Below are 7,989 nucleotides of genomic sequence, written 5' to 3' on the forward strand. Positions count from 1 at the left end.
GTAGTGAGGAAACTTCAACAGCAGATCTTCTTGTGCTTCTAAATCCTGGGCCTAAACCCTATTCCCTTCCCTGAAGGGTTCCATTAGGCTTTTAAAGAGAAGCATGAGTTCTGCTGGGGGAGAAATGACAACTGCCAAGTCAGTCATGCAGAAATATGTATGTGAACTCCAAATCTTTTTCTTCCTGAAACCAAAAAAAAAAAAAGGGGGGGTGGGGAGAGAACAGCTGAATTTCCTCTTGTGTCTCTCCAATTAATAAAAAATGTGCAATACCCAAATTTTTGCATATTATCTTGGGGACTCAATTTTGATGTACATTTTGGTCTGACTCCCACTCGATCCCCAGCACGCACAGTATCCCAAATGTTTGTTTGTTGGATTTTTAGCCTGCTCCATTAGCCACATGGCTACCTGGATGAGTTACAGACGATGAAACCGTATTTTTCAAAAACTCAACACAGGAGTTGAAAAGACTGTTCCTGAGCATTAAGCGAAGCCGTTCACTAAGTCCAGCATGAGTTTACAGCAAGTCACTTCCCTGTGGCCCAGAGATCGGCCATTCACAACTTCAGTAAAGGTAAGCAGCAAGTTATCGCAATAGTTCAATTCAGTTTTCTTTATTTGCATTCACCAAAGGTGAGCACAAGCCACTGAGATGTGTTTAGCGACAGAAAATGCCACTAAACAGGCGCTCGAACACAATGGGAATTGCAGCAGGAGGGTTTGTGCAAGAAACCAAAGCATCCATTCACAGCTTATCTCCAAGTTTCTCCATAGCTTTAGTAAATAACCCTGCCCACACAGTCTTAAAACATTTATGTTGGCAAGAAAGTAAATAGATTTACTGAGCCTTTATAAATTCCACTTATTTGCTAATGAGATTTTGTAAAACTCTGACTCTTGGACCTTTGTATAGCACACAATAAAGAAGCAAGCACAGCAAATTTGTACAAGAGCCATATTCACGAAAACAGCCTGCGCATCGCCAATGCAAAGAACAATATTCGACAATGTTTAAGCCCTTTCTTGAATAGGTCTCATGATTGACATGTGAATAACCCATCTATTTCCCAGTGTTATTTCCACGCATCAAGAATACCCACACTCCTGGCACAAGCCAAACTTTTTTTTGTGCACTGAAAGTTTTCTCCCTTTGCCTGGGCTGGCCCGGTATGGGGGCCTCCGCAGCAGAACTGACTACGCAGGAGTTACTGACCTCACCTGAAGGAGCCCTTCCGCCATGGCGCCAGGTGGCACAGCCCTGCCTTGGAGTACAGGTAAGGTTCTGCACACTCACACGTTCTCATCTGCTTTTAACTCCAAGCTCCAACCACACGGGGCGACACACCTGCATCACAAGCACGGTTGGCATAGCAACGGACAAACCCACCGTGGCGTTCTTTTCACAGAGCCTTCCATTACCCTGCTTACCAATTTCTCGTTCTCAACACAGTCCTGAGCCCAGCGTACCTTACTTGCGATGGCATTGTTCCCAAAAGCCTGAACTCTCACGTACGTCACTGCAACGCAAGCCCGGCACAAACGCACAGGCTGCGGTGGGGACGGAAATTCCTAGGACTTGAAGGGTAAAACATCTGTGCATTGGCATCATCATGCATGAAAAACCGCTGTGGCACCGCTTAGGTCTGAAACACATACCATGCGGCACTCACTGAACAGTAAAGGGATTCTTGCCTATCCCAATTACCACTAAAACAATCTGGCACAGTAGGCCAATTTCTGAATCACAACAGATACACTGACACATCACAATTAGCCAAAATTCTTAGGAGGCAGAGAAAGCTGGAGAAGCTCGCCAGAAAACTGGCTTCCGAGGCTTCAACTGCAGAATAATCATCTTTCCAACATGCACGTTGAAAACAAAGCAAGGGGTAGAAGCAGGGGCCCAAGAAAGGAGAAAGCTTGATGAAGGTTTTAGAGTGGATGGAAAGAGAGAAGAAACATGCGCAGAACCAACAACTGCCAGAACTTGGGCTGTGATGCAGTGAAACCTTCCACAGAAAATTGCCCAGTGCTTTATTTTTCAATGGCAGCGTGCCCATTTCGTAAGTTTCTTAGCAGCAACAAATGAATGTCAAATGCAAACACAAAATTAAGCAAACTTGGCAGTTTCAAAGTTGTAATTACCACTGTTCAGGTGGTTTCTCTCTAGCCAGTATGAGCAAATATATATTGGTCTTTGAAACACAAATATGGCTTAGTGTCAAATAAACTGTAAGTTACGCCAGAGAAACTGAAGGTCCCGCAACAACTTCTGTGGAAGAGAGCTAAACGGTTGAAATGATTAATGATTATCACCATATCATGGCACACGTCTTTGGGATGCTAAAACTTAAGTGTGTCAACAGTTTTCAGTGCCTTTGTTTTCCTTAAGTTTAAATATATAAGCCTTACGTTGTAAGGGAAGTGCGTGCTTTTAACTTAACAATTTGACAAATTTATTTATTTATTTCCTGGTGTCCAAGATCGCAGCAGATGGGGACTGCAGCCAAGAAATTAAAAGACGTTTGCTCCTGGGGAGGACAGCTACGGCAAATCTAGACAGCATACTAAAAAGCAGAGACATCACCCTGCCAACAAAAGTGCGTATAGTCAAGGCTATGGTTTTCCCAGTTGCAATGTATGGCTGTGAAAGCTGGACCATAAGGAAGGCTGAGCGCCGAAGAATTGAGGCCTTTGAATTGTGGTGCTGGAGGAGACTCCTGTGAGTCCCTTGGACTGCAAGGCGATCAAACCGGTCAGTCCTAGAGGAGATCAACCCTGACTGCTCTTCAGAAGGCCAGATCCTGAAGATGAAACTCAAATACTTTGGCCACCTAATGGGAAGGAAGGACACCCTGGAGAAGAGCCTAACGCTGGGAACAATAGATGGCAAAAGAAGAAGGGGGCGGCAGAGGATGAGGTGGCTGGATGGAGTCACTGAGGCAGTTGGTGTGAGCTTAAGTGGACTCCGGGGGATGGTGGAGGACAGGAAGGCCTGGAGGAATGTTGTCCATGGGGTCGCAATGGGTCGTACACGACTTCGCGACTAACAACAACAATTTATTACATTTTTATATAGGCTCTCTGGATGGTTCACCACCATTCAAAACATAAAATACAGTCTAAAAATTAAAACGGTATGAAATAAAAGTGAAAGCTAGACTAAAGTTTAGCAGTAGTACCAAGATTTAAAGTGCAGTGCAGCTTTTAAAATAGTGTGAAACTCAAATTCCTGGGAGAATTCCTGGGAAAGATGCCAGAAAGAGGTCAGTGTAGGTGTCAGGCAAGCTTCCTTGGAAAGATCCGGGTACCACATCAGGAAAGGCCCTCTTCCTCATAAGCACACACCTGACTTCCCTTGGCAGGGTCTCCTCCAGAAAGACCCCTGAAGATGATCTTATGGTGTGGACAGGTATATTTTGAAAGAGACAATCCTTCAGGCAACCTGGCCCTGAGCCATGTAAGGCTCTGAAGAGTATTAAGTATTCCAATAAAAAGTCTACACTGAAGTCACATTAAAGGAAGAATCCTATGAGAATATCCGGGCATCCTGTGCAAACGGAATGCATAAATGCACTTCTTTGCAAAGTGCTTAGGCAACGAAAATCTGGCACCTCAGAGTAGGAGGAAAGGAGGCTGATATGCGGCCAGGAATTTGGCGGTGTTGGTCTCATCCCATCCCCACCCCTTGGAATACCCTCTAAAGCCTTTTCTGAAGTCATTCTTATAACCTTGGAGAAGCAGCTGGCCAAAGATTGTGCTGTTTCCATCTTTCCACCCCTCAAGTTAAATACATGTGATGTACCACGTTCAAACAAACATTTAATGTTGCTTTGTTTCCAGTTTTGTTTACCAAATATAAGTAAAACAAACTTGCTAAATTTCACTCTCCTGGACATCAAAACATGGTCCAGCGGGAACTGAACATTTTACAACACAGATCGACTTAATTTGCACAGCAGAACGTCCAGGCACAGTATCTTCCTGCAAAAGAGCTCTGTCAGTAGCTGTGTTAGGCTGACGTTCACTTCCAGACGTTGAGCTAAGCAGCCCAAAATTCTGGCAGCGAGCCCCCACGCAACAACCAGTCTGCTCTTCTCGCAAATGGTGCTCAGTTTTCGGCAACCCCATGCTTTGCAGGTCCTCTGAGCAACAGGAAAAAGAGTGCTGCAAAGCAAAAGCAAAGTTCAAGCGCATCTGCCGCCAGGCCGATGTTGCAAAGCACGGTGCGTTGCAACAGGGCACAGAGATGCCCTCTCGCGACAGCAAACCCCAAGCCGGTTGCAAGACACAAAGTGAAGACGAATGGTTTTCAGCCACCCAGTCTTATTGCACAATAAAACACACCCCCTGCTGCGTTCTGCCGCCACTGTAACATGGCTTGTTATGCCAGGAACCTAAGACGGATTTCCAAAATAAACAATGGCATGCAGAAAAACAGAAGTCATAATCTTGGCGTCACATCACCCAGCAGGCTGCTATTCTATCCTTGGCAACATACCTGTCAATTACAACTTTTAACAACACCAGCACTTGGATCTTCCCCCTTCCAGAACCCACAATACAGGTGCAATTTCTGACAGCTCACCTCTGTTTTCAACCATTGCAACAAACTAATCACAGCAATAACACACCTCCCAAGGTAAGCAGAGTCCAAGAAACAAAATTTGTTGACATGTCAACTTTCTGATACTCTTGAAACTGTGATGCTATTAAATATTTTTAAAGTTATATCAGTACCAACACACTAAGGGATTAAAAGGATACTGCAAGAATTACCAAATTACCTCCTCTACAGCATACTGGCTATTGTATTATGTGTGTTTCTACCTAGATACCTCCATGAATGGTCAGCTCTCCCTTGGTAAACAGTACTTGCGCTGACCTGTTAGGACAGTCAATGGTCCCCAGGTTGCTTTTCTTACCTGGGAATATTACAACTGCCTACAGGTAAAGGAGCACTAACATGGTCTCAAAAGACAGGCTTATAACATTGCTATTTGTCTAGTGGCCTGCAGTGAGTACAATTACTGTCCAAGCAACCCAGCAAAACAGCTTTATGGGGGTGGGCGGGTATCTTGCATTTCAGGCCACGAATTATTGAGACAGGTGGGCTAGCCCAATGTTTTTGCTCAAGGAACATTCAGGGAAGTCTCATGAATATATCCGCTAAAGAATAATGCTGACTCCTAGATGCTGGAATAGTCTTTCCAGTTGGGATCTGAAAGACAAATCCTATCCAGTACCTTCCTTCCCTCCTTCCTAAGCTTAGCTTCCAAAAAAGAGCAACAGCATGAGGAGTAACACCCATTTCCAAATCATAATTTAGTAAGAATGCAGGTTGTCCCGAGGCAGCTTAGACAACAAGATCTCATACAGTAACATCCAATAACAAGGATCAATTAATACCACTGATAAAATTAATAGGGAGCCTAGAAAGAAGAGCCTCCTCCATGGCATGTTTTAAATTACAGGGGAGCTAATTTAGAAGTGTCACTAACTGTAAGAGCCGCTCACTATGGGAACCAGCTGTGGAACGATGGGATGCTGGGAGAATTTCCCTCCGCAAAGGAAGCTTTTGTGTTTTAAATGGGCAAATATGTGCTGGGAATTATTGACCTATAAGATTCCACCCTTGGGAACTGTGGCATAGACCAGATGATCCATTTGGTCCCTCCAACCCTGCATGGATGCCACTTGACTTCTCAGATTTTGATGAATCCCCAGATGAACATGGGCCCTGATTCTCCTCCAAATGCATTGCAGTCGAGCTCATGTCAACATCAGGAAATATGGATGCCCAGACAGCAGGGTCTAATCTGTGAATGACTTATCTGCATGCATGTTTGCCCCTGCAGAGGAAGGCAGGACACACTCCAACGGAGCAAAGCTCAGGGAGCCAAGGTTCAACTTGGATGCCAGGAAGCACTTTCTGACAGTCAGGACCCCGAGGGTGTGGAATGGGCTTCCACGAGAGGCCATTGAGGCCCCATCGGTGCGGGTGTTCAAGGATAGGTGCACATGCACATGGAGCCGGCTGGAGCAGAGGGTCAGTCTAGATGGCGCAGGAGGCCCCTTCTGACTCGCTCTGTTTTCTATGTTCCTGAGAAATAGGCATGTATACATGAACCGGCCCTTCCATTCTCTGAATATTGTCACCCTGCATCCAGAAGGAGCATGCAACAGCTATTAAACCCTTGAGCAGGAGAGCCCGAAATGCCCAAGCCTCTGTAGGAAACCTGCCAGGAGAGGGAGGGAGGGCAGAAATAGAAGAGATCCAGACCTAATTGATCTTTTTCAAAAAGCAGTGACACAAACAAGTCAGCTCATCTCCTGGTGCTGGAGATAAAAGTGATAAGCCACCATTTTCCCCAGCCTGCAAGAACCCAAAAGGATTTTCTGATGCTCCTCAAAAGAGCAGAATGTGCATATTTTTAATTTAGGAGGCTGACCAAGGGGACGGCATGAGAACTCCTGGATGCGTTCTGTAAACAAGCAAGATTTCCTCTGCCCTTCCTGGGAGGGAGCGAAAAAATGCGTCCTCGCCAAGTGTTTACGGCAGCCACCATCACGTCAGGGTAAGCTCAGTCCGACATCTACAATTAAGTCAGAGATGGTGTAAAGGTTCGCGCTGACACTCTCTGCATGTTGAAATGCCGTTTTTGTTCAGGCAGGAGGTGCAAAGCAGGCAGTGGCGGAGGCGGGGGAGCGAATAAGATTTCAAGGCCATGGCAGAAGTTACTCGCTCCAGCCAATTATTCCCAAAGGGGAACCTCCAAAGCATTATCTGCACTGTTTAACTTCCGCAACCAGGAATAAAAAAAAACAAGAGCAAGAGTGTGTTAATTTCCAACTTCGTTATCCCCTTCACCACCGCAGACAGCCACACGACTGGAATATTTTGCGATGCATTTAGCTTTGGGATGTATGCATCAAAGAATCAGACTGTCTGGATTCCGAGATGCGGAGCAAAAATTGCACAGAAATCCATCCAATTGCTCTCTCCCTTGGAATCCGCGGAAACCAGCCAGAAGCGCTTGGTAAGCTGCACAATCATCACAACACACAACCCTTCCGTGATCGCCCGAGCCAGCCGGCCGACCTGCGCTTCCCTAGCGAGGGGCACGAAGGATGACCTACCGGGGCGAGCCAGCACGAAAAGGCTCCATGAACGGGCCAGAGAAGAGGCAGAGCGCACCCAGCCCCGGAGGCTCCGATCCTCTGCACGCACCTACACAAGCACACGCTCCTCCGAGAAGCAGGACGGAGGATCGCCCGGGAAACTTGGCGAGGGGCGGATTGCCCGGCCGGCGCGGCGCCGCGCTCGCAGCCTCTGCAAGCGGCAGCGCGCAACGAGAAGCGAAGCCCGGCGCGGCGCGGCACGGCACGGCACGGCCAGGGCCAGGGCCAGGGCCAGGCCTCGCCGTGGTCGAAGGCGGCGGCGGGCGCGGCGATCCCCCCTCCCGTCGCCTCCCTCCCCCGCCGCGCCAGCATCAGCTGCGGAGTCCTCCCCCCAGCTCCGTCTTTTCGCAGGCCTTCCCTCTCCACGGACGGGGGGGGGGGATTGCCGGGGCGCGCGGGCGCGCGCGTGCAAGCAAGGGCGCGGGGGCGCGGGAAGGCTTCCCGGGCAGCGCACTCACCTTGGCAGCCCCACCACCGACGGCCGGCCGGCCTGGTGTGTCCCCGCTCCCGGCGGGGCTGCGCGCGCGCGCCCTCGGGGCTTGCGAGGGGCGCCCGGCGCGCCGCAGCTCCCGGCTGGCGCTGGCGCTGGCGCTCTCCTGCAGCGGCGGCTCCGGGCGCGAAGGAAGGGACCGTGTGGATCTGCCCGTCCGCGAGCTGGCAGGCAGGCAGGCAGGCAGGCGGCGGCAGCTCGGGCGGGCGCGGGGCGGCCTCTCCGGGGAGCGAGAGGCGGGCTCGGAGCGAGGAAGGGGCGGGACGCGCGGCGGCGGCGGCGCTGGAGCAGAGAAGAAAGGCGGCCGCGGAGGG

The 7,989-nt window shown here is 49.0% G+C and overlaps 1 protein-coding gene across 1 annotated transcript in view; it reads right to left on the reverse strand.

Annotated features, from left to right (window-relative positions):
- The window catches only part of CUNH1orf21 (chromosome unknown C1orf21 homolog), a 141,859-nt gene extending 134,087 nt beyond the window's left edge, over positions 1-7,772 (reverse strand). Inside the window, exon 1 of the mRNA XM_044439106.1 lies at positions 7,644-7,772. The gene's annotated coding sequence lies outside the window, so the exon portion shown is untranslated. The remainder of the gene's footprint in view (positions 1-7,643) is intronic.
- Between the last annotated feature and the right edge of the window lie 217 nt (positions 7,773-7,989).

This window comes from Varanus komodoensis, unplaced genomic scaffold, assembly GCF_004798865.1.
Source record: "Varanus komodoensis strain SLA01 unplaced genomic scaffold, ASM479886v1 scaffold34_1, whole genome shotgun sequence".
Classification (NCBI taxonomy): Eukaryota; Metazoa; Chordata; class Lepidosauria; order Squamata; family Varanidae; genus Varanus; species Varanus komodoensis.